Here is a 26,064-nt window from a genome sequence, read left to right as displayed (position 1 = left end):
AAAGTCGTCATACATTCACACCCTCCAAGTGTAGGCAAACAACCTTCGTCCTTTCACACCCTCCAAGTGTAGATAGAGAACCTTCATCCTTTCATACCCTCCAAGTGTAGGCAGAAAACCTTTATTCTTTCACACTCTCCAAGTGTAGGCAGAGAACCTTCTGTTGTTCAAACTCTCTAAGTGTAGGCAGAGAACCGGATCTTCTTGAAAGATCTTTATATGAGAAATCTAGAAAGACGAGAGAAAGAGTGAAGAAACATAAATCACACATAGAGATCCTTACCTTTGAGTAACCTTGAGAAAGCTTCACACTCCACTAGGAAGAAATCTCTCTCAAACACTCTCTCACACTCTCTCCTTCAATTGCCCTTTACAAATCATGAAGACCAAAGGACAAAAAGATTAAGTGTTAGTTTTTAGTGGACCTTTTATACAAAAGACACAAAAAACTGCCCAGAAAATTGAATTTTTCAATTATGATCGTCCATGATCATACTGTACGATTGTATGTTCATACATATAAGCAGATCAAATATAGTTGCATACGAACATGTTTTGAATTGGTACAAACTCATTTCGTATGCGATCATCATCTGGTACAAACCTAGTTTATCCAGTATGAATAAAAAAATTTAATTTTTTTGTACGAAAAGTTAGGATGAAATGAACGAAAACATAACAGAGAACTTCATCCTGGGACAATCATAAATATTTTCCCATATGATATGCATCCGAGGACAGAACATAGACATTTGTCTTGGAATGAAATAAAATATCTTCCGTATGATCTTTGTTCGAAGAAAAAATCAATAACGTTTGTCCTGAGATAATCATAAATATTATCAAGTACGATATGTGTCCGAAGAAAAAACAAAGACGTTCATCCTGGGACAAAATTAAATATCATCAGTATGATCTTTGTTCAAAGAAAAATCAGAGACATTCATCTTGGATGATCATAAATATCATCCTGTATAATATGCGTACGAGGACAGAACAGAGAATTTCGCCCTAGGACGAAATTAAATATCATTTGTACGATCTTCATTCGAAGATAAACCAGATATGTTCATCCCGGTATGAAAATAAATTTTCATCCCATATGACCCATACATAGAAAATTTTTGTCCTCAATATTCGTTCGACTGCTCACTAGGGACAATAACTAATTGATCGTCCCGTACGAAGTAACATTGTACAGTAGGATCAGTTTAAAAATATTAATTTTAAAACTCTCCCCCTGGTGTGTTTGTGCTCAGTTACTCAATTACAAGCACACTCTTTCAGACTCAATAAAATTAAAAATACAAAATATAACACAATAAATTCTAAAATGTTCTTGATTCAAAGTCTTCAACAATCTGGAGTATGATTTCCTTGAAATGTTAGTACACACAAGAGCAAAATAATTCTTCCAAAATATGTTAGGAGAAATAATAATCAAATCAATAATATTTGAAATCATAAAAAACATACAAGTTGCAAGAATATCAAACATGCATAGCAACTATCTTAATAATCTCCTCTTTTTTGATGATGGCAAAGCAATTATTGTTTGAATAAATTTGACAATCCTAAATCTCTCCTTAACTCCGCCTAAATGAATAAGCATGTGAATATAAGAGAATTTCTATTAAGAACAATTCAATTTTAATTAATTTTTATGTTTTTAACACACAAAATACAAACAAAAATGAGAAAGAAAAACAAAATGCAAATAAAAAAGAGAAACAAAAACAAAATACAAAACACTACTATGACCTATGAACAAACAACAAGACAATCTACTACGAACTACGAAGAAAGCAAACATTAAGACAAGAAACAATCAAACACAAAACACTCAAATGTAAATAATATTTCCCTCCCTTTTTGTCAACAACAAATATAGAAGAAGAAAAGCAAAAGAAATGCAATAAGTTATATGAGAAATCTTTGATAATTGATCTTGAAAGAGATTGATTTATAATTGCAATAATAAGATTAATGTTCATTAGAGAAAATAAAGATGCATAATATTTAAATTTAGATATAACAAAAATAAGATAAATATATCAAGGTTATGAAACATTCTAGACAATAAGATAAAGAAAATTTTTGTAAAGGTTATGAAATAAAGATTAATTTAAGTCATTTTCCAATACAAAATATAATTGAATATTAGATTGATTTGAAATTGAAGATTAAAAGATAGAGAAAAGAACATATACTTGTTTGGCGATATTGTGTATCTTTTCAATATTTCTGACACACTTTGTGCATTTTCTTATATTTGGACTAATTTTTTGCCTCTTTTCAATTTACAAATCATTGCGCATTCTTTTGATTTTTGTATATTTGTATATTTCTTCAATTTTTTTAATTGATGTTTCAAAAATCAATAATCTAAAAACTCAAAATTTTCTAAATACAAAGATAATAATATTGAAAAAAGAATTAAAAGAATAATAAGACATCAAAATAATAATAATAATATTATAATTTTTGTATGCCTAAAAAGAACATGAGATTGATAGTGTTAACTTAATCGAGTTATAAATTAACTTATATTTATGTAAAATTAGATTTTCTAATGAATTTAATTTTTGTATTGCTTTTCAAATTATATCATTTTTTAGATCAATTAAGTCAGGATTATTATATAGGCAAACAAATATTTCAAACAAAGAATAAAATCAAGTTAGGGCATTTTTCATTGATATCAAAGTAATATAATATAATAAAACGCAGATGATATCAATACAACTACAATAAAATACCAAATACAAAAACAAAAATAATTACAGGAGTCATCACATCATATCACTACGCACTGGCAAAGACAATCACATAAGAAGTACATCTATAATTTTGAGGGGCCCTGGTCTAGAGGAGGTGGCTGGTTGAAGAAAGTAAAATAGCTACTCATCATAGCCACATTAGAGTTCACCAAGTCAAACTAACCTCGAACCCAGCCCATGTCCTGCTAGTTTTGAGTATTCTGTTGGTGAAGGTGAGTCTCAATTTGATCAAAGCATTAATCAAAATGACTCTCAAGTCTGTCAAAGCACTGGACCATCTTCTAAAAGGCTAGTCCACGAGCAGGCTCAGGTGTAGGTGCAGGTGTAGGTTCCCCCCTTCTCCCTCAGAATCCTCACTTCCATCATCTCTCCCAAAAATTGCTCTGAATGAAGCATCAGTGAAGTAGATAGGCAATTCTAGATAAGGAACATGATGAACTAAATTGTACTTTTTCTCAAGATGTAGGTCACTAGGTGTCCTAAGGAAATATTCTTCTTTCTCTTATGAGAGACATAGCCAATTTCAGAAAGCTCATAAATATAGTCAATAAATAGTTGGGCTTCATCTATAGATTAACCAGTCATGATAAGGTAAGTTACAGTGGAGTGAAGAGGAGTAATATTGATACAGTCACTAGCTTTAGGAATTATAGAGGTTCTAAGAACATGCGGAATGATCCTAGCATTTTGGTTCAAAGTGGACACCTTAGGCAAATGACACACTTCTTCAATCCCTCTAATCACTTTATTTATTTTGGACTATTCAAAATTATAAATAGTGGTCAAAGTATGGGCTCTTATTCCTTGGGTCCATAAATGCAAAAATGCCCCCAAATCTTCCTTAGTTATTTCAACTCAGTTCTTCAAAACATAAGACATAATCTTACATTGGTCAGTGCTAAACATCATATTGGCAAGAAAGTAGTGAAAAGTGTCCTTGTTGAAGGAGTGAATAAGGGTTATGATAAAAGCGAATTGGGTGGCAACAAAAAGAAGCATTACTTGAAAATTAATGTTCTCTTGAAGAAGGATTTGTGAGGGTGCGATCTTAGCAGAAATGAACCTATGAAATGAATCCTTGTTAGTTTTGGACAGAAAGTTGTCGTCTTCACTCATGGAAGATGGACCCTTAGTAAGTCTACCCCTCTTGCTGGAGCTTGCCATTGCAAAGATTTGAAGATGAGAAGAATTTGAAAGGCTATTAAAATGAATGAAATTTGAGTTCTAAACCCTTCTATATAAAGAAAAAATAAACTTTTGTACATATGAAAATAGGTTCGTATAGTACGATTGATAGGTTCATACGTTCAAAAATAAATTTTGTACGTACAACTGAATGCGTTCAAAATGAAACGACTCTTCGTATTCACATAATTTATGAGGCCCTTTCATACAAACTTTTTGACCATACGATCGTACAGACGAATAGGTGTTCATCTAAGATGATCAGTTATTTAAGATCATTTTGATAATAGTTTTATTCGTACTTTACATTGAATAACACGTGGTTTATATGTATGAAATCCAGGTTGTACGTAAGGGTACGCTTAAAATTCTTCTACTTGTAATTTTAATAAAAAAAAATTTATGCTCACATAGTAACTCTAATGATCTAAGAAGTAAGCTCGGGATCGCCGAGAGTCAGCATAAGAAGATTATTAGTTTCTCTTCCTTGTTAGGCACCTCCCCGCTTGCGGGTTCTGGCAGACCACTTGACCTATGAGGGTGCAGTTCTGTCAAGGGGAAGTTATGCAATCTCTAGGGAAAAACCTATTTTCTAAGCCTAATTTTAAAATTGCTTCATATTCATTTTATGCATTCGAGTCAATTGGCATACGTTGCATTAGATATAAATTAAAAAGAGTCTAAAATATTAATTATATTTTTAGGCATAACTCACCCTACATAAGTTGAGGGGCCAATTAGGATCTGTCTTAGATGTCGGCCCTCAATTTCTTAAAACTTAAACAACATACCTACCCATCTATCATAAGAGACTTGACACATGGTTTTAAAGCGCCTAGGTGGTTAGCTGGCTCCCCAATCCAGGCCGGGGTAAGTCCAGATTTGCACTTCATTAGTTAGGTTCGGGTCACTACTTTGTAGTACCCAAATTAGATTTAGGTTCTGAAATAGATTCTTTTCAGATTTTATGTCCTCAACCTCCCAGAATATAATCCAAAATTTCTAATAAAATACAAACTCAAACATAAAAAAAAATTCTCCTAAAATGTAAAACCAAACATAGGGTTGGCTGGGGTTGTCTCTGAACTTCTCAGAATCCGACACCTCCTACTTTTCTTCCTTTGACCCGCTAATAAATATTCAACATTAAGCTTTCTCCTTAAAAAATTCCTACTTCTGTTTCCTTGTCTTCTACTTTGTACTCAAAAGGGTATGAAATCACTGCTTTAATCGAGAGTTTTCTTAGGAGCTTCTATCCTAGGATGTAATTAACTATAGGGGCTTGCATCTAAACCCCAGACTAAAATAAACCTTATTTTATTCGTATAAAATAAGGGAAGAATATTTGGGAACGTAGATATTTTTAAAACCTCATTTCTAATTTTGAATAAACTTGTAGAATGTTATTATTATCTTTTCAGATAATATAATATTATACTTGTTATATTCAACTTTAGAAATGATGAATTTTATAAAACTCATTATCGCTTTTGGATATCTTGAAGAATGTTATGTTCGTCTTTTAAGATGATATAATATTCTTCTTGTCATATCTAAATAAAATAATGAATAAACTTTTTTAAAAACGTATTTCTATCTTTAAACATATTCTATAGAATTTCATGTTCATCTTTTGAGATTATATGTTATTCTTTGAACTATGTTTGATTATAGAAATATCAATTTTCAAAATTCTATTCTGATATTGAATCCATTGTAAAATATTGTGTCGGCCTCTTGAGACTGTATTTTATTCTTAATGTAGTATTCGATTACAAAATAGGAGAAAATCAAATCTATGTGGTGATACACAATTTTTCCCACCAGATCATCCCATACAAAGTAACATCTTACAATATGATAAGTTTAAAAATATAAATTTTAAAACTCTCCCCTAGTGTGTGTGTCCTCAGTTACTCAATTATAATCACACTCTCTTAGACCCAATAAAATAAAAAATATAGACTACGATCAAAATAAATTCTGAACTATTCTTGATTCGAAGTCTTCAACAATTCGGAGTATGATTTCCCAAAAATATTAGTACACACAAGAGCAAAACAATTCTTTCAAAATATGTTAGGAGAATTAATAATTATACGCAAGTTGCAAGAATATGAAAAAAGCATAACAACTATCTCAACAGAATGGAAGCCTATGTCACAGACTTATACGCAACCATAGAGGATTAGATTTAGATTTAAACTAGATGGTGTCATAAGGGGCTTTCTCCACCACTAGAAAATTTTAAGAAAACATATTGGATGCCATATAAATGGGCTTATACATAATAGCTAATTTAGATGAAGATGGAAGATCAAATGAGAGGTAAGTCAGGAATGTGAGGTTTTAGATGATCAAACCATCATAACCTTAAAAGAAAAGATACCATAAAGCACTTTGCACCATTTCCTTAAGTTTATAGTTTAATAATACTTTGGAAATTTAAAATTTATAAGCTTTTGTATAAACATTGTTCCTATGTTATCCTCTAGACCGAATTTCTTTCAAATAATTTTAGTATGATTAACTAATATACAAAAATAATGATAAGAAATATTTTATTTATTATAATATTTCTTTATAAACTCTACCCACCATAGCAACACTAAAGATATTGCCCATTTATATGTATCATTCGATGATCTTCTCTCTAAGTAAGAAACTTATATGATCCCCCTTGATATGCCTTCTATATTATGACTGAACCTTCTTAAGTTGGTTTTATTTTATTGTCTATCTTTTGATGGCCTAAAATGGGTCTTTGTAGAACCAATCCCAAGTCTCTTATTTGGGAAGTTCTCAGAGGAATCAGTCTATCATGTGCTTGAATAATTTTAGCTTTGTATATCATAAGGTTTGATCCATAAAATGCTTTTCTTCTAAACATTCAAGTTCTTCTTGTCTTAGTTTTATATTTTTTTCTTTTGTGATCTTTGAACTAACAACTATAAGCAGTGCAATAAACTATACCACAAGAGGAAGAATAATTTCTATATTCCCACAAATGCTTCTCTCAACTTTTCATGCCATTGGCATTTGTTAACAATTAGTATTTTCTTCAGAATTTTAGCCAATATTTTATTAAAGGCCATAGCTAATCCTTTTACTCGTGGTTAATAGACTATTGAGTATCTACAATCACTTTTATGACTTTTGATCTCATTTTTGAATGAGGTTTATTTTCTTATATTAAATATTATTCTCAAGGAATTAATTATTGAACTACACTTGCAAAATGATTAAATAACTGGCTTCAAAATCATCACTTGATAATGATCCTCGACTATCACTTGATCATGTGATTTAATACTTATCAATTACCTCTATTTATTAGTGATATAATCATTAAAAATCTAAATTTCTTATTAATTGATCTTTATTATTCAATATAAAGCTTAAATCAAAATCAAGCCCTAAATCCATTAATTAGTTGTCCTTAGCGATAACCAACTGATCAAATATTCAGTTATTGATGATCATCTATAATTATCAATAATCTAATAAATTTAAACCATAAATCAACTTTTGTAATTATCTAAATAAAACCTAAATCTAATCTAGTGACTAAACCCATTACAAACTCAAAACTCTAAAAGTCAGTGTTAGAATGAAACACAAAACCCCTTAGTCCATAACCTATTTTTTCATAAATTCTCATTTCTCTAAAACCTAACCAAATTACCTTTATGTCTTGATAAATCACTTATATATTTATTAGGTGTATCCCTAGGGTAAACCACATCAATTTGAGGGTAATCCATGATCCCTAGCCCCACAAACTAAAAGCGTTTTCATTAGTTGAAAAATCATTAAATAAATATACTATATTATAAAATTTGATCTTAGAAGCTTCACCAAATCCATTGAACATCATCAATAACCTTAATTTAAACCATTGAACCAATTATGAACATTAGTTTATCCCATAATCCTAAACCCTAAATGTTGAAAATGGAATTATTATAAACCTCAACATGTCTAAAATAAAAAAACCTCAACATGGCTCAAATTTAATCACAATCAATGCAATAATGCTTTTCATGTCGAGCTCTAGCGATTTGGAAACAATCAAGGGTTCCTTCTTCATGCTGCTAGTTTTGTCCATCTGGCATAGTTTTCTTGCAGTTTTTCTCTCATTTTCATTTATGTTGTTTCTTCTAGTTCTCTTTGGGCACTGGTTTGAGTATTTTCTTGTGGTTTTTGGGCTATGGGAGATGATGACTCCATTGTCATCCATCCCCTCAACTTCCTCTCTTTTTGAGGGTAAATCTTTGTCTTTTAAGGATGTATTGGCTTGTTCCTCATTTTCTTCATTTAAGCTTCATTTTTTTCATACCTTGTTTAAGGGTTGTCCAACTTTGATGTTAGATGACTCTGTTGGCTGCTTCATTTCCTTTAACACTCGTTGGCAAGTTGCTCCTGAGGCGTCCTAACCTCAATGTCATTCAAAAATATTTTGTTAATCTAAGGTTGTTGGGTTCCTTCCATATCAGTTTTTCTTGATCAGAGGCATATTACGATCCAACTTTCCAATGATCTTGATTATGGCTGAATATTTGCTAGGAGAAGTTAATATATTAAAACTTGTCAAATGCATTTACTCAAATAGACACCAGATTTTGACGATCGGGAGGAATCCCTAATTGCTCATGTATGGATTTCATTTCTGAATATGAGACTTCACTTCTTTAATTCCCAAATTTTATTTGGTTTGGCTTCGATTTTTGGAATGCCTTTACAAACGGACCAATCAACTGCTTCTATCTCTCGGCCATCTATGGCTCATGTTTTGGTTGAGTTGGATATTTCTAAGTAACATTCGAATAAGATTTGGATTTGGTCAGAGTTGAATGGTTATTTCCAAAAGGTTGAATTTGAAAACTTGCTCATTTTTTATTCTCATTGCAAAATGCATGGCTATGGTTTAAATGAATTTTATAGGTTGCATCCTCTCCTCTATAAGTAAGACTCCTCCAAACAATCACAAGGAATTATTGTGAATTTTGGTTCTCATGAAAAATTTAATTGTGATCTTAGAGACCTTGAGGGCAATACCCCAAAATTGATAGAAAACGTTGAGGAACCATTGCAATTAGATTATGTTAATATTGTATGTGTTGTTGCTAATGTTGTTTGTCCTAATCATGTTTAGGGAGAAAATGTTAAATATACCTTTATCTTATCTTTTTCTTGTGAAAATATGGATTAACAAATGTTGGTTATTACTACTAACCAAAATTTTTCTATTTCAAACTCTATTAGTCCATGTATTATTAAGAAAAACTTGTCTGATATGGATTTTATGTTGCTTTCTAATGCAGCTACTAATACCTTGGTTTTAATTGACCAGGATAATGTTGTGGATGTTAATGCTGGTATTGGCTTTTATAATAATGATATTGCTCGGAATGGTCACACTTTGGAGGTGGGTGAATTAGCTAGGGTGGAGGATAGCCTTTCCTTTGGCGAAGGAAATGATGAGCTTGTCATGAGGAATAAAGGAAGTGTGGAGGATGATGGTATGTTTATGGAGGGTGAATGTCCTCAACATATAAGGAAAGTGGCCCAACACAATGATAATAAGTTTACTTCAGTCTCTCATTATCATAGTGATGCTTTTATTGACATAGAAGATATGGACATTGTTGCTAAATGTTTTTCCAAAGATGATAATTGTACTAGTTTTACTAAATTTCAAAATATGATATTTGGGTTTTAAGCATTTAGTTTGAATTGCCAAAGAAGACATTGTTGCTAAATATTTTGGGTTTTAAGCATTTAGTTTCTAAGTGTGCTAATAAGATTTGGGTTTTTTGGAAGGATCCTGTTCAAATTGATTTCAATGGAGACTTTACTAAAGTTCTGCATTGTAGCATTGAATTTTTAAATTTGAATTATTATGCATCTTTTATTAATGCTGCTTCTGATCGTAATACTAGAAAACTAATATGGGAGCAACTAAATAATTTTTATAGTATTTGCAATTTTTCATGGCTTGTGGGTGGTGATTTAAATATGATTTCTAATCCTTCTAAGCGTACCTACTACTTATTATCAGTCTATGGAGGATTTTAACAATATGATTATCGATTGTAATTTAATTGATATTGGTTTTTCTATTAATAGTTTAGTTGGAACCGTGGTTATTTATGGCAATGTCTAGATCTGGTTTTGTTCAATGACAATTTGCTTAATTTTTTAGCACTATTTCTGTTGAGCATCTTTGTAGAACGCTTTTTAATCATTATCCTTTGCTAATTATGCTTAAATCTAGACAAATGAACTCTTTGCCTCAACTTAGATTTCAAAATACATGGTTTCTTCATGAGTCGTTCCTGGATGTGATTCAAAAAAATTGGCATGCCCCCTTATATCCTAATAATTATGTTCATGGTCTAAAGAGATTTTGTTTCAAACTAAAAATACTAAAATAAGTTATTAATTGGTGGAATCATAATATTTTAAAAATAATTTTACTAAAATTTTTATTGTTAAAGAAAAAGTGAACTCTATTGAGGTGAACTGTCAAGTTTTCCCTTCTGATTCTAATTTTACCTTGCTCAACGAGGCTAAAGTTTGTCTATTTAAATTACAAGCTCAAGAGGAAGTTTTTAAAAGAAAAATGTGGTTGTGAAACAGCTTATTGAAGGTGATAATGATACTAAATATTTTCATATTTTGGTTAAGAGGAAAGAGCAAAAACCCCTATTAATAAAATAATTCATGATAATGGTTCTACTACTGAAGCTGGGGAGGAAATTGCTAATTTGGTTGTTCAGCGTTTTCAAAATCACCTCAATAAAGTTTTTACTCATTTTAATATTAATTACCCTGATATTATCCTAATCTTATATCTCATGAGGATAATGATTTACTATCTAAACCCCCATCTTTAGAGAAATTAAAAGAGATTGTTTGTGAAATGAATGGTGATTTTGTGCCTGGCCTGGATGGCTTTACTACTAAGTTTTTCCAGAAAGCATGGTATATTATTTGCTTAATATTCATAGATTTTTTTTTTACTTATGTTTCTATTATGCTTATTCCTAAGACCAACTCAGTTAGTAGTTGGAAAGATTTTTAGACCTATTAGTTTTTTTACCTTTTTTAGTAAGTTTCTTTCTAAAATTTTTATGAGTCATTTAACCTCTAGTATTCCTTAAATTATATATCCATATCAAATGGGTTTTGTTAAGGGCCGGGATATTAATGATAATATTCTTTTGGCTCAAGAATTTTGTTATGATTTGGATGTTAGGGTGAGAGGTAGCACCATTATCTTGAAGCTTGATATTTCTAAGGATTATGAAACAATTGATTGGAATTTTCTTTATAATATCTTACAATTATTTGGATTTAATTCAGTTTTTATCAATCTTATAGGAATTGTATTGAAGGATCTTATTTTTTCCATTATTGCCAATGGCAAGAGCACTAGTTTTTTTAAATCTTCTCATGGCTTAAGATAGGGAGATTCTATCTCTCCTTCCCTTTTCATTATTGTAGTAGATTACTTATCAAGATGCCTTGCTAACCTCTTTGAGAATCACCCTAGCCTTTATTTTAAAACCTAGGGTGGATTTTCTATCTCTCACTCATGTTTTGCGGATGATTGTATTATTTTTACGAATGGTTCTTTAAATCAGATCAATAAACACTTAATTTTTTTTTTCATAATTTTAAAAATGTTACTGGGATTTCTTTAAACAAAAAAAAAAAACTTTATTGCCCCCAACAAAGTGTCTAATGAACGTATTGTTGCAATCAAAACTTTGACAGGTTTTTTGCAAGCTCAAATGACTATTAGGTACCTTGGGTTCTCTTTTTAAATGTCATATGAAGTCTTTTCATTTTTTTGATTTGATTACTTCGGTGTATAGCAAGCTTTTATCTTGGTATTTTAATTTTGTGAGCTTTAGTGGTAGACTTACTCTCATTAGAACTATTCTTTGCTCTCTGCCTATTTACACATTTCAAACTCTTCAACCTCCTCAAACTATTTTCAATAGGATTTATAAGCTTATCAATAAGTTTTTTGGGAAAGGGGCTAACATTAATTCTAAAATTATTTGGTCCTCCTGAGAAAAATGTTGTGGTGTGCTAAATGAGGGTGCATTGGGTTGTAAGAGCATGTCTGATTTATCCTATATGTTTTCTTTCAAGTTGTGGTATACCTTTCATGCTAATATGAGCCTTTGGGCTAAATTTTTTGTTGCTAAATATTGTGTTAGTAAACATCCTTCTATTTGCACTTTTAACCAAGGTGATTCTAAAGTTTGGAAGAGACTTTACAAGGTTAAATGGATTGTTGAGCCGCATCTCTCTTGGGGGTTGGTGGTGGGAATAGTGGGAATATTTTCTTTTGGCAAGATCATTGGTTAGGTCATCATTCTATTAATTATATTACTAATACCTCTTCCACTCTTGTGGTTAAGGTGAACATTTTAATTACAGATAACTATTGGGATTATGATAAACATGCGAATGTGATTCCTGACTCTATTATTCAACAAATTTTTAATCTTCGTCTAAACACTGATTCTAAGGATTTAATTTTATGTAATTTTTCCAAAGATGGTGTTTTTAATTTAAATGATGTCTGGCATGCTTTTAGAACCAAGTATGATGAGTCTATTTTTTTCTCTATGATTTGACATAAAAGCATTACTTTCGCTATTGCTATTTTCATATGGAGGGTTTTTTATAAGTTCATTCCTACTGATGATAATTTAATTAATAGAGGTTTTATTTTGCCTTTCAAATGTCAATGTTGCTATCATGTGGATAATATGCATCATGTTTTTATTTTTGGTCCTTTAGATGTTAAAACATGGACTTACTTTGGTGATATTTTCAAATTAAATTTCTTTAATTCTAAACTTTCTATTAATGTTATGCTTAAGTTTTGGTTTTTCAAGTCTAAGGGGCATATTATAAATGTTATTCCTTCACTAATTTTATGGTATTTATGGTTGCAAAGTAACAACTTTCTTTTTAATGGTGTTGGCATCAACCATCATAGGATTATCAGTAATGTGAAAGATAAAGTTATATGACTCTTTTCAGTTAATCTACTTTCTTATAAGAATATTAAAAATATTTCATTTATGGCTTATGACTTGGGTATTAAGTTGGATGGTGTTCAACACCCTCCGTCTAGATCTAGAATTATTTACTGGATCAAACCCCCCATTAATATTTATAAATTGAATGTGAAGGGTATTGTTAATCATCAATTGGCAGGTTGTGGTGGGATCATTAGGGACAGTTATTGTAACATTATTATTGCTTTTATGGGTCCCTTTCATTTATGTGATGTGAACTTTGTGAAAGTCTCAGTTATTCTCTATGTGATTACATTGTGTATTTCTTTGGATATTATTAATATTAATATTGAAGTTGAGTCTACTTATTTTATTCAATGCTTAAATTGTCTAGATTATTCCGTTTGCAATTCTAATCCTTATGAATGCCTCTTTCTCTATGTGTTTAGGGCGAGAATTGCTTGTGTTGAATGGCTAGCTAATTGTGGTTATGATTTGGATTACTTTACTAATGTTGCTGCTAATAACTTACATGTCCCTTTAAAATGGCTTCTTTAATTACATAAAATTTGTACCCCTTATGTTATAATTTAATGTGTTTGTTTCTTTGGACCTTGATTTTTTCCTTAAGGTTACCTCTTTTTTGACTTGCTTGCTGGTTTTGCTGGACTATTTTTACTGGAGCCGTTTTGTTCCTATTGATTTTATTGGCTCTTGGTTACGTGGTTTCGGCTAATAGGTGCTTGGTAGTCTGGTTATGTGTGTTTTAGTTTATTCCTCCTGGGTTTCTCTGGCTATTAGGGTATATTATTATTTTGGTTTTTCTCCAATGTGCTGCTTAGTGATCCTTTAAATTATTTGCTTAGTTGGCCTAGTTGTTGATTTTATTTGGAGCTCTTCTATTTTGGACTTGGCATTATGGTGCGGAGTTTGTTATTGATGTACTATTCTCTATATAGATGGGGAGAATTTTGATTTAACTTCTGGGTTTTATTATGTCATTAGTACTGGGTTTCATTATTTCTCTAATCGAAGTTTTTTAGATGTTGGTTTGGGTGTGTGTTGGAGGTGCTTTGTCCTTGCCTATTTTTATCGCCTAAGGTTTATTGGGAGTGTGTCGAAGGTTCCTTTTATTGTTAATCTATTTTCTTGGATTATGGTTTTGATGATAGCAAACACTCTTATTTCTCTACGATTGCCTTGCCTACTAGCATTTCAGGTCCACAAGATCAGATGACAATTGGAACTAGCTCAAGATTGGGTAGACTAGGTCTGAGTCACTTTGTATACTTTTCCCTTTCTTGAGTCTATTGTAAAAGGTGTGGCTCCTAATGCTAAGTAACCTTGCACACACACACACCTTGGGAGAATTTTTTACTATTTCTTAGAGTTTACTACTTTTGGTAACATCATCTGGGATGATATTTATATCGGCCTGGATGATTGGTTCAAAAATAGAAACCCTAATTAGGGCATCATGGTTAAGGTAGCCATCATTAAGTCGATCTATCTGGATAATATTGTATCGGCCGGGACAATATTATATCGGTCGGGCCGATAGGCTCAAATCAGAAAGAATCAGCTGCCAGATCTATTTAGGAAGTAGTTATTTTCGGACATCATCCAGGACATCGACTTGGACGATGCAGCATAATTATGCCTAAATTGATCAGGTGATTAGGAAAACAAATTAAGGCTGATTGCACGATCACATCGGTCGGGTCGATCGCAGGATCGACCAGGACGATGGCATGGATGATTGACATCAGCCAGTTGTATTCTGGGTGATGATCAGGACAATTTTCCTCAGATTTGAACTAATCATCCAGAATGATATACTATCAGCCTAGATGATATGACTAGAAATTATCTAATCTTCCCAAACTGATCGGGCTGATTGAACAAAATTTACGCTGATCGGCCGTCTGATACCCCTATCGGCCTGGACGATAAAGTCAGTTTGTATAAAATAAGAGCTATTCTGAAGCTCTTCTATTTAAGATATCGTGTTCTACCTTAGAGGTGATCTTTTGCTCTTGTCTTGACTTGAGAAAGCCTAGAGGAGAGGGAGAGAGAGGGAGAGAGAGAGGATTTTGTGAGGGGGAGCTTGTGAGGGAGTTTCACAATGGTTGCTCCAAGCATTGTTTAACTTCTTCTTCTTCCACCATAGTCTCTTATCATTGGAGGGTTGAGAGGTCTTCTTCAGCAATCGATTAAGGTTCTCTGCCTGCTTCAGGAGGAAGCAAAAGGAGTTTGGTTCTCTACCTCGCTAGGTTCAGCGGAAAGGAGTTTTTGTGAGGGCTTCTTTGCCTTGCTGTGGGAGTAAAAGGAGAGTCACAGTGTTTAGTACAATACCCGGAGGGTGCCTCCAGGGAGTGGACGTAGGTCGAGTTGATCGAACCACTATAAAATTTCTGTCCTTTTACTACTGCTTTCCGCATTTATTCTTCCACACTTTGATTTTTATTATGGTGATTTTGGTTTGAGTTCGGTGATTGTGTTTTGATCAAAATAATTTTTAAAATACCAATTCGTCCCCCCCCCCCCTCTTGGTTAGCCTTGGGCTAGTTCTTAATTGCTTAACATCCCTAATGAACTTTCAGCTTTATGGTTCCTTTGGGCTGGGAGGTTCTATTGGGGCAAGGCGGGGTATGGCCCAATGGTTTATTTCGTATAGCTGGGTTAGTTTTGGGGTGTTCGGGAGGTTTTTGGTTCGATTCTCTTAGTTTGGTTGCTATGTGTTGTTATGGTCGGTTGTTCTTTGCTTTCCATCTATGATTCTCTGCATGTCTTTTATGATCATTGCATTATTTGGATCAATTGCTGGTCTTCTAGATTCACTGGTGCTTAGTATTGTTAGTTTACTGATGGAAAGGGTATTGGTGGTTGCTGGAACTATCATTATCCTTTATTATATAATGATTAATTTCTCTTTTTTATGGATCTCATCTTGGTTTGTAGAATGTTTTTAGTGCAGGTACTCATTGTGAAGCTTGTTGGGTTGGAGAGGTGGAGCTGAATGCTGTTATTTGTTACTTTCCCTTATTTTTTGTGCACTCTCTTATGAATCGTAGAATGTGACTAAGATTATTTTTACTTTTGCTTAGTAGAGACCTCGAGCTCTTAGGTTTTTTTTTTAGCTTTAATTTTATAGCTCATATGAGCACTAGTGAGCTTGAGGGCCTTTTAAGGGCTCTATAATTTTATCTTATATTAACATGTAGGCACCTCCATAGGTTTCCCTTAAAAAAAATTAAATAAAATGAACTTCAACATGGCTCAGTCAAACTAAGCCATATAACCTTTTACAAATAAGTTAAAAATACCATATGAAGTTTATTGAATCAAACTTCAAGTCTTGGTAAACCTTAGTTGACTAAGTTAACCTAGGTTATTCAAATTATCCTTTTCCCTTTAAACTACATTACATGCATGCAGACCAAATCAAATAATGGGACCATCTCTAATAAATCCTAAATTACATTTCAAATGTTAGTTGATTAGTTTAAAAATCATGGTTTCATTATGCATGATCTTTGGGATGACCAAATTTTAACCCTAATAAATCCTAAATTACATTTCAAATACTAAACTTAATTCCTAAATTCTAAACCTTAGACTCAAAAACTCTAAACCCTAAAGTTTAACCCTAATATTGAAACTCTAAACACAAAACCAAAATCAAAAAATCTTATACCATAAACTATTAACCTTATACCATAACCCTTAAACCCTAAATACTAAACCATATACCCTTGGCATAAACCACAAACCCTAAACCCTAAACACTTAACCCAAGACTCTAATATCTATACCCTAAAGCCTCAAATTTCATCAGACTTTTAAACCATTGCGCTTTGCTCTCCCTTGCGATTCAGGGATGATTTAGGGTTGGCATTCGAAAGCTTGTGTTCTTCGATTCCCTGGCATTCTAGTTTAGATTTTTGCTTATTGTTCTTAATCATTGGCTTTAGTATTGTTTCCTTGTGGATTTTGTTTGAGTTTTCCTTCGGTTTTCATTTCGGGAGATGACGAATTTATAGTCAGCTATCCCCCTGATTGCTTAACTGATGGCCATTCCCGATCCTTTAAGGATGTGGTTTCTGGGTCGTCATCTTCTGCTCCCAAGCTTAACTTTATGCATTCATCTTTTAAGGGTTGCCCGACTCTTTTGTTTGATGAATCAGTTATGTCTCAGCTAACAGCCACTTTTGCCCTAACTCTTGTTGGTAAATTTGTTTTGTGCTGCCCTAATTTTGATGGTATCCGTAAGTTTTTCATTAGCTTGAAATTATCTGGTTCCTTTCATGTTGGTTTGATGGATCATCACCATGTTGCGATCCTATTAACGAACGATCTTATTTATAGTCGTATCTTCACGTAAAGGTCTTACTATATTCAAGCGTGCTAAATGTGTCTTCTCAAAAGAAAGCCAAACTTTCATGTGAGGGAATAATCACTCATTGTGCCAGTTTGGATTTCTTTTCCTAACTTGAGTTCCATTTTTTCAACTCACAAATTTTGTTTGGCCTTACTTTGATTTTTGGAAGACCTTTACAAACTGATCAAGCCATAACTTCCATATATTGGCCCTTCGTAGCTCATGTTCTTATGGAACTTGGCATTTCTAAGAAGCACTCGGTTGAGGTTTGGTTAGATTCAGAGCTAAATGGTTACTTTCAAATGGTGGAATTTAAAAATTTTCCTATATTCCGCCCTCATTATAAAATGCATGGTCATGGATTTAATGAATGCTTTAGGTTGCATCCCCAACTTCGAAAAGATAAATTCGTGTCCAAACAATCTCAACATAATGTTGGTCTTCCTTCTGAGAATGATACTTTGCATCCTTTTGAGACTGAAGGAAATATTTCTAAGTTGGGTGATGCGCCAATACCTATAGTTGATGCTTCTTTACCTTTACTGAATGACCCTTCCCCTCTTCTAAGGCCCTCTTCCCTAACAGATCCATCAACTTTGGAGGCTTCCCCTTCTAAACAGGCTGTCATTACTTGTAATTTGGATGCCTCACCAAGTGTTGGTGCCATCTTGGAAAATCATGGGTTGAATGACTCTATTTCACTAAATATTCCTACCTTTGTTTTACCTATTATGAATTGCTCTTTAAATACTAACAAACCTGCTATTGTTGATTATGTTCTATGCTCTGATCATAATCAGGAAGTGGTTGTTGCTAATATCCAGATTAATTCTGACAAAAATGTGGGTTCTAGTGAAAAGGAATTGGTTGAAACAGAAAATGCTAGACTTGGTTTAAATAGTATTGTGACGAAAGAGAAAGAATTGTTGGAGGAAGGTGAACTTCCTCAAAAGGGTAAGGTTATATATTTGAATCTTGACTGTAAGTCCCCTTTTACCTCTCAACTCAATTATGATGCTCTTACTGATACTAAGGAATTAGAATTTTCTACTAAATATTTTGCTAGAGATGACATTGACATTAGCTTTATTAAAGCCCAAGGTAAACGTGTTAGGAAGAGCAAAAACCATGTTCTACGATCAGGTCGAAATACTAACCTTGTTCTAAAATCCGGTAGAAATACCCATTTACAAACTAGTCATTAATTTTTGTTTTTTTATGTTTAAATGTATTATTTAGAATGTGAGGGGTATTGGGTGTGCTTCATCTCGCTTGTGGGTTAAGAATATTTGTCAGATTCATGATATTTCTATTCTTATATTGCTTGAACTTCTTGTTAATGTTTCTAATTAAATTAGTACTGCTAGATTTTTGGGTTTTAAGCATGCTATGGCTAATTGCTCTAATAAGATCTGGGTGTTTTGGAAAGATCCGGTTCATTTTAAAGCTCTTGGAAATTTCACTTAAGTGCTGCATTTCCACATCAAAGTTTTAAATGTTAAGTGTTGTGCTTCTTTCATTTATGTGGTTTTTTCTTGTGGCATTAGAAAAGTTCTGTGTTAACCGACTTTTATAATATGTGTCATGGTCCTTGGTTTATGGGGGTGACTTTAATATCATCTCTAATACTTCTAAGCGTTCGAGGGGATCTTCTCTTAATTTTTATTCTATGGATGATTTTAATAATATGATTATGGATTGCAATCTTATTGACATTTGTTTTTCTGGTAATCAGTTTACTTGGAATAGAGGTCACCTTTAGCAAAGGCTAGATCGCATTTTATTTAATGATAACTGTATTAATTCTTTTAGTTCTATTTTTGTTGAGCATCTTAGTCGTACCCTTTTGGATCATTCTTCTTTACTTCTTGCTCTTAATATTGAACAAGTGAACGATGTCGCCTAATTTTGGTTTCAAAATATGTGGCTTCAGCATGATTCCTTTTTGGGTGTTGTTCAAGAGAATTGGAATGCGATTTTGCATCCTGATAACTCTATTGTGGGTATGAAAAGATTTTGGTTTAAGTTAAAAGGACTTAAGAAACTTTTAAAATGGTGGAACCATAATGTTTTCAAAAATATTTTTACTAATATTTTAAATGTTCAAGAGATGGTTAATAATGTTGAGCTTAATTGTCAGAGCTTTCCTTTTGAGGCCAATTTTCTTTCTCTTAGAGAGGCTAAGGCTATTCTTTTTAAACTTCAGGCCCAAGAAGAAAACTATTGGAAACAAAAAGCTGCTACTAAGCAGCTGCTGGAAGGTGATAATAATACTAAGTACTTTTATGCTTTAGTTAAACAAAAAAGTGCTTCTAACTCTATCGATAAAATTACTCGTAATGATGGATATATTACTGAGGATGTTGAGGAGATTACCATTTTGGTTGTTTATCACTTTAAGGATAGACTTAATAATGTTTTTAGCCCTAGTAATATTATTAACCTTGACATTATCCCCTCGCTCATTTCTGGGGAGGATAATGATCTGCTTGCTGGTAGTCCCTCTCTTGAGGAATTAAAAGATATTGTGTTTAATATGAATGGTAACTCTGTGGCTGGTTATGATGGTTTCAAAACTAAGTTTCTTCAAAAATCTTGGGATATTATTAAGGATGATCTTTTTGCTGCTGTTTTGGATTTTTTTGCTCGTAATACTATGCCTAAGTTTTTTTTTCTTCCACTTCTTTTATTCTTATCCCTAAGAAGAATAATGCTAGTAATTGGAATGATTTCAGGCCTATTAGTCTTTGCACTTTTCTCAATAAACAGCTTTCCAAAATTGTAATGTCTCGTTTAACTAATGTTCTTCCTAAGATTATTTGTACTTTCCAAATGGGCTTTGTTAAAGGTCGTGCCATCTCTGACAATATTTTGCTAGCTCAGGAATTTTCCATGATTTGGACATGAAGTTGAGGGGTGGTAATTCTATCCTCAAGCTGGAAATTTTCAAAGCTAATGATAATATTAGTTGACAATTCATCTATAACATCCTGTAATTATTCGGTTTTAATTTGACCTTTATTAATCTTATTAGAAATTGCATTGAAGGTTCTTTTTTCTCTTTGATTATCAATGGTAAGAGCTATTATTTTTTTAAATCATCTCATGGTTTAAGGCAAGTTGACCCTATGTCCCATGCCCTATTTATTATTATTGCTGATTATCTTTCAAGAGGCATCGCTAACATGTTTTAAACTTACCCCAATTTGTATTTCAGAACTAGGGGTAGATTTCCTATATCTCACATTTGTTTTGCCTATGATTTTATCATTTTTATGAATGCTTCTCGTAATAGTATTAATAAACTTATGAATTTCTTTCAGGATTTTAACATTGTTAGTGGTTTATCTTTAAACAATCATTAATGTTGTTTCCTTGTTTTTAATAATATGAATAGGGATTATATCTCAGCTATTAAGGAGCTTATTGGGTTTATGCATGACTAGATACCTATCAACTATCTTAGTATCCCTTCGTTTAAAGGCATAATGAAATCTTTTTTATTTAATGATTTAATTACCTCTGTGTGGAATAAACTCCATTCTTGGGATTCTAATTTTTTGAGTTTTAGGGGTAGGCTTACTCTCAATATAAGTGTGCTTTGTTCGCTAAATATTGTGTGGGGAAGCATCCTTCTACATGTTCTTTTAATATTGGTGATTCTAAAGTTTGGCAGAGGATGTGCAAGGTCAAGTGGGAGATGGAGCCTCATCTTTCTTGGGGCCTTGCGCGTGATAATATTTTATTCTAGCACGATCTATGATTAAGTTGTTGCTCTATTGACTCCTTAATAATTTTACTTCTATTGTGGCGGTTAAGGTTAGTTACTTTATTAATGACAATTGTTGGGATTATGACAAGCTTACTGATGTTCTTCCTGATTATATCATTCAAAAAATTCTCACTCTTCCTATTAACTTTTACTGTAATGATGTACTTTAATGCAATTTGGCTTTGTTTAGATTAAAAGATGCTTTTAATGATTTTAGACCTAAGAAATATATTACTTCCATTTTTTCTATGGTTTGGCACAAAAGCATTCCCTCTACTATTTCTACTTTTATTTGGAAAATTTTACATAGATTTATTCCTATGGATTACAATTTGATTAAAAAAGGTTCTTCCTCCCTTTTAAGTGCCAATGTTGTTTTCATTTAGAAAGTATGCATCATGTTTTCAAGTCGGGTCTTTTAGCTCTTAAAACTTGGTGTTATTTTGATGATAACTTCAAATTAAATATTTTTAATGTGAATATTTCTATTTATACTCCTCTCAAGGCTTGGTTTGTGAATTCTAAAGGCCACCTTAGAAATGCTACCTCCTCCCTCATATTTTGTTTTCTTTGATTGGAAAGAAACAACTCTTTATTTAATGGTATTAAAACAGACTCATTGAGGATCATTAAAAATGTGAAAGATAAATTGATCATCTTGGTTTCTGCTAATTTAATTTCTATGAAAGGGTTAAAAAAAAGTTATTATGTTGCTTCAGATTTAGGTATCAGGTTGCAGTTCTCTTTGCTTCCTACCCTTCCTCGTCTAGTTTATTGGGTTAAACCGGCGGTTGGGTCTCTCAAGCTGAACGTTAGTGCTGAGTATGAGAATAACAATATAGGGTGTGGAGGTATCATCTGAGATGGCTATGGTAATGTTATTCTTGGCTTTGCGGGGCCTTTTAAGGGTAATCCTTACTTGGATATTTTTACTTCCATTCTCTATGGGTTAAGAAGTTGTATGTCCCTTGACATTGTCAGTATTACTATTAAGATTGAGCCTTAGCTTAATATTCAATGCTTATTCAATGGAGTGGACTAAGTTTGTGATCCTGAGGCTTTTTATATTATTATAGATATTAAGATATTGATGGTTTTCATTTATGTTGACACTTCTCATGTGCCTAAGAAAGGCATTGCTTGTGCTAGGTGGTTTTCCCATTTTGGCACTGGAACTGATTGCTTCATGGACCTTATGGAAGACAATGCTCCTGCACCTCTTAGAGGCCTCTTAAGATTGGACAAAATTGCCTACCCCTACGTTAGAATTTAATTGTTTTGCTATTTGGTCTCTTTTTATGTTTGAGTGTTCTAGCAATGCTGGGTGGATTTGTTTTCCGGACCCTCTGCTAGATTTTTGTCTGGTGGTGGGTGACTTTATTTTTTAGGGTGTTTTGCTTCCTTATGTGTTGTACAGTGGTGTTTTCAGGTTGAGCGATGATTGCAACCTTCTTTTAATGGTGTGCCTGTTTGTTGCTCTCCTCTCCTTGGCTCTGGGTGGGCAGAACCTAGTTGGCCTTTGGATTTTTGGATTCTTAGGTTTTTGGGTATGTTTGTTTACTGGCTAATGGTGGGCTTAGTTATGTTGGATCACCATTGGGTTATTGCTTGGAGTTTTGCTGGTTTATTTTGGGTTGGCCTTCTTTTTTATGTTGATTTTTTCTAGGAGCTCTATGTTAAATGGTTTGGGCTCTTAGGTGTTGTGCTGGTTGATCTGGGCTGATCGTGCTTTCTGGGCTTATGTTGTTGTGGAGGAGGTGGTTTTCTGGTGGGGGTGGCTTCCTCTTTGGGTGGTGTTTTCTATTTTTTCATGCTTTATTGGGAGGTGTTGTGTGCTGGGGTTGTGGCATAGAAGGAGTGGCATCAGGTTTCTTCTTATGATGGTGGCGTGTTTCATTCTTACCCGAGCTCTTCTTTCCCAATCACTGCTTGCATTACCTGTTTGCATTTTTTTTTGGTGATTGGTTTTTGGTTACACAATTGGTTTTATTAGAATATGCTAGATACTTGGCTTAGTTATTTTGTTTTTTGGTGGTTTCTCCTGTATGTTATGTTTTTTAGGTGTTGTGTTAATGCTGGCTGGGCCTTTTGGGTGTTATGTTCTGTGGTCGTGCCTTGCTGTGCTATTTGGGTTTTTAGGTTGGCGTGCCTTATTCCTCCTTGAGCTCTTCTTGCTTCATGCCCTCTAGCATTAACGGGTTATGCTATTTTGTTGGTTTCTTGCTTCATTCTTTTATTGTGAGCTTCTCAATTACCTAGTATTAATTATTATGATTTATGGTGTCTTAGTTGTTGTGTTAGCTGGTTTTTTCTATTTTTCTTCTACCCGTGGCTTCTTATTTGGGATATTTTGATTTCTCTAGCATTTTGGAGGAATTCCTACAACTTTGAGAGGACTAAAATGAATTCTTCTCCTGGCGAATGATTCATTTGTGGTACTCTCTTTTCTATTATGGTTGGCTATTTTGGTACTATTTTTGCTGTGTTTTTTTCTTTGTTTTGTAGGATCCATTTTGTGCAGATCGTTACTCTACTCATTTTTGGATCAAGGAGCTTGCGCTGATAGCTTATGTTGGTTACTTCCCCACTTTTTTGGTGCTGCTTCTTGTGCACCGTAGATTGTATCTTGGTTATCGTGTATTTTGTAGTAGCAGGGACCTTGATCTTATTAGGTTTTTTCATCATTTTTCTTGTAGCTCTTTTGAGCAGTAAAAAAGCTCGAGGTCCCTTTAAGGACCTTATATTTTTGGAATTATATCAACGCGCAGGCCCCTCCATGGGTTTCCTCTAAAAAAAAAATCTATACCCTAAAACCTAAACCATAAAACCCCTAAACTCTATATGGTAATCCCTAGTCACTAGATTATCTACCTAAATGCTAAACCTAAATATTTAATCCAAGACCTTGAACCCAAAACTCTAAATCATAAATCCTAAACCTAAAACCTTAAAGAAATTATCCTAAACCCCAAACAATAAACCCTAAACACGAGTCTTTAGTTGTTTAACATAAAACCCTAAACTATAAACCCTAAACCCAAAATCCTAAATCCCAAACTCTAAAAATTAACTATAATCCATAAAATGAAAACCATAAACATGAACCATATTACAAAAATACTAAACTCTAATCCGTAAAAAGCGTAATCCCTAAAATTTAAACTCCAAAACCTAAACCTAAATAACACACTCTAAAAACTAAATCCTCAAGCATAACCCTAAACCCTAAATCATAAATCTTAAATCCTAAACCCAAACCTTGAACTCTAATCTATAAACCCAAAACCCAAAGCCTCAACCCAAAACCATAAACTCTAAGCACTAAACCCTAAAACCTAAACCTTAAACCCTTATCACTAAACCCTTATACTTAAACTTTAAACACTAAACCATATATTTGACATTTTTACATCTTTAAGGATAGACTAATATTTCACTATAAAATTGATAAATTAAACATTCTATTCATGATTGAAAATTGCATTGGGAATATTATATTATTCCTAATGGATCAAAGAAACATTTATCTATCATTTCAAATATGAACTTATTCAATTGTTTAAAACTTAGGGTTGTGTTCCATAAATCTTTTCCCTACCCTAAATGGAAACTAAGATAGGGTTTATTTTATTCTTGGTTGTTAACTTCCTATAGGGGTACGACCTTATATTTATTTAAAATTTCTAATGCAAAATAAATCTCCTTATATGTAATGTATGTTAGCCTGAGTTTTGTTTTAAGAAGTAAAATGATGAATTAGATTCTCAAATTTTTGAATAAGGTTGAGAAATTTTGATTTTTTATTTTAAAGACATTCACGATCACAAAGAACTCTAAATTTTATCTTATTTAATTTACTTAGCTAAATTTTCTACCTCCCAAAAATTTTAAATTTTTTTGTAGAATGACGACCCTATCCGAAAGAAAAGATTATCATCCCCCAAGTATGATGGGGACACTTACACCCCTCTCAAGATGGGAATAAAAGTATTGGGCTCTAGTGTATGATTATAGAAATTTAAAATGCATGCCGCTATATAAATTTGGTTAAAGGGTTGTTTATATAGCACCTAGTACTATATAATCCTAGGACTAGTATATATGTTCCTAAAAAGTCTAAAACATATACACCAAAATAAATCTAGGAAAATTTATACCCTCTAAATTCAATGTTAACTATAGCCCATATGATGCAATGCATTAAGGAATATAAGAAATGTAATAATTAAATATAAATAACAATTTATTTATTGATGGGTAATTTACAAAAAAATCAAGATGCTATTGGAAACAAAATAATGGAAAGGCTCTGACATAACAAACCTTGATTTCTAAGCATATCATATATAGATTAAAATATACTTATGATCTTTAAGCTCCAATTCTTCTGTAGAATTTGAAAAGAGAGTATCCTCCAAAGAAAGGATACATTTTATGGAGCCCTATTTATATATGTAAAAGAAACTGTATTTAAATCTTTTACAAATCAAGATGTTATACAACTTTATCTTTATACATTCTATACGTACAATGGCTTGCACACATACTTCATTCATTAGTACAATCTACTTTGAAACTTATAGGAATTTAAAATTACATTCTACTTTGATGCTTGTAGGAATTTAAAATTAATATAAAGGCATATAAAAACATATAAAGTGCAATGCAATGGTGTAGAAATCTAATGTTTCTAATGTAATGCTTAAAAAGCCTAACTGCACAAAAAAGAATTTAAAATATATGACATCAAGATTGCTAGAAAAATAAACACACCTAAGGAACACTATAAGAGAAGCACCTTGCAGGAAAGTCACCTGAATGCATTGGCCTAGCTTAGGCTAGAGTTTGTTGACCTGGCAAATCATCCTAGTGTGAGTAGAAAGGCTTATGGCTTAGATA

This window comes from Dendrobium catenatum, unplaced genomic scaffold (assembly GCF_001605985.2).
Source record: "Dendrobium catenatum unplaced genomic scaffold, ASM160598v2 fragScaff_scaffold_1316, whole genome shotgun sequence".
Taxonomy (NCBI): Eukaryota; Viridiplantae; Streptophyta; class Magnoliopsida; order Asparagales; family Orchidaceae; genus Dendrobium; species Dendrobium catenatum.
This window is presented reverse-complemented; position numbering follows the sequence as displayed.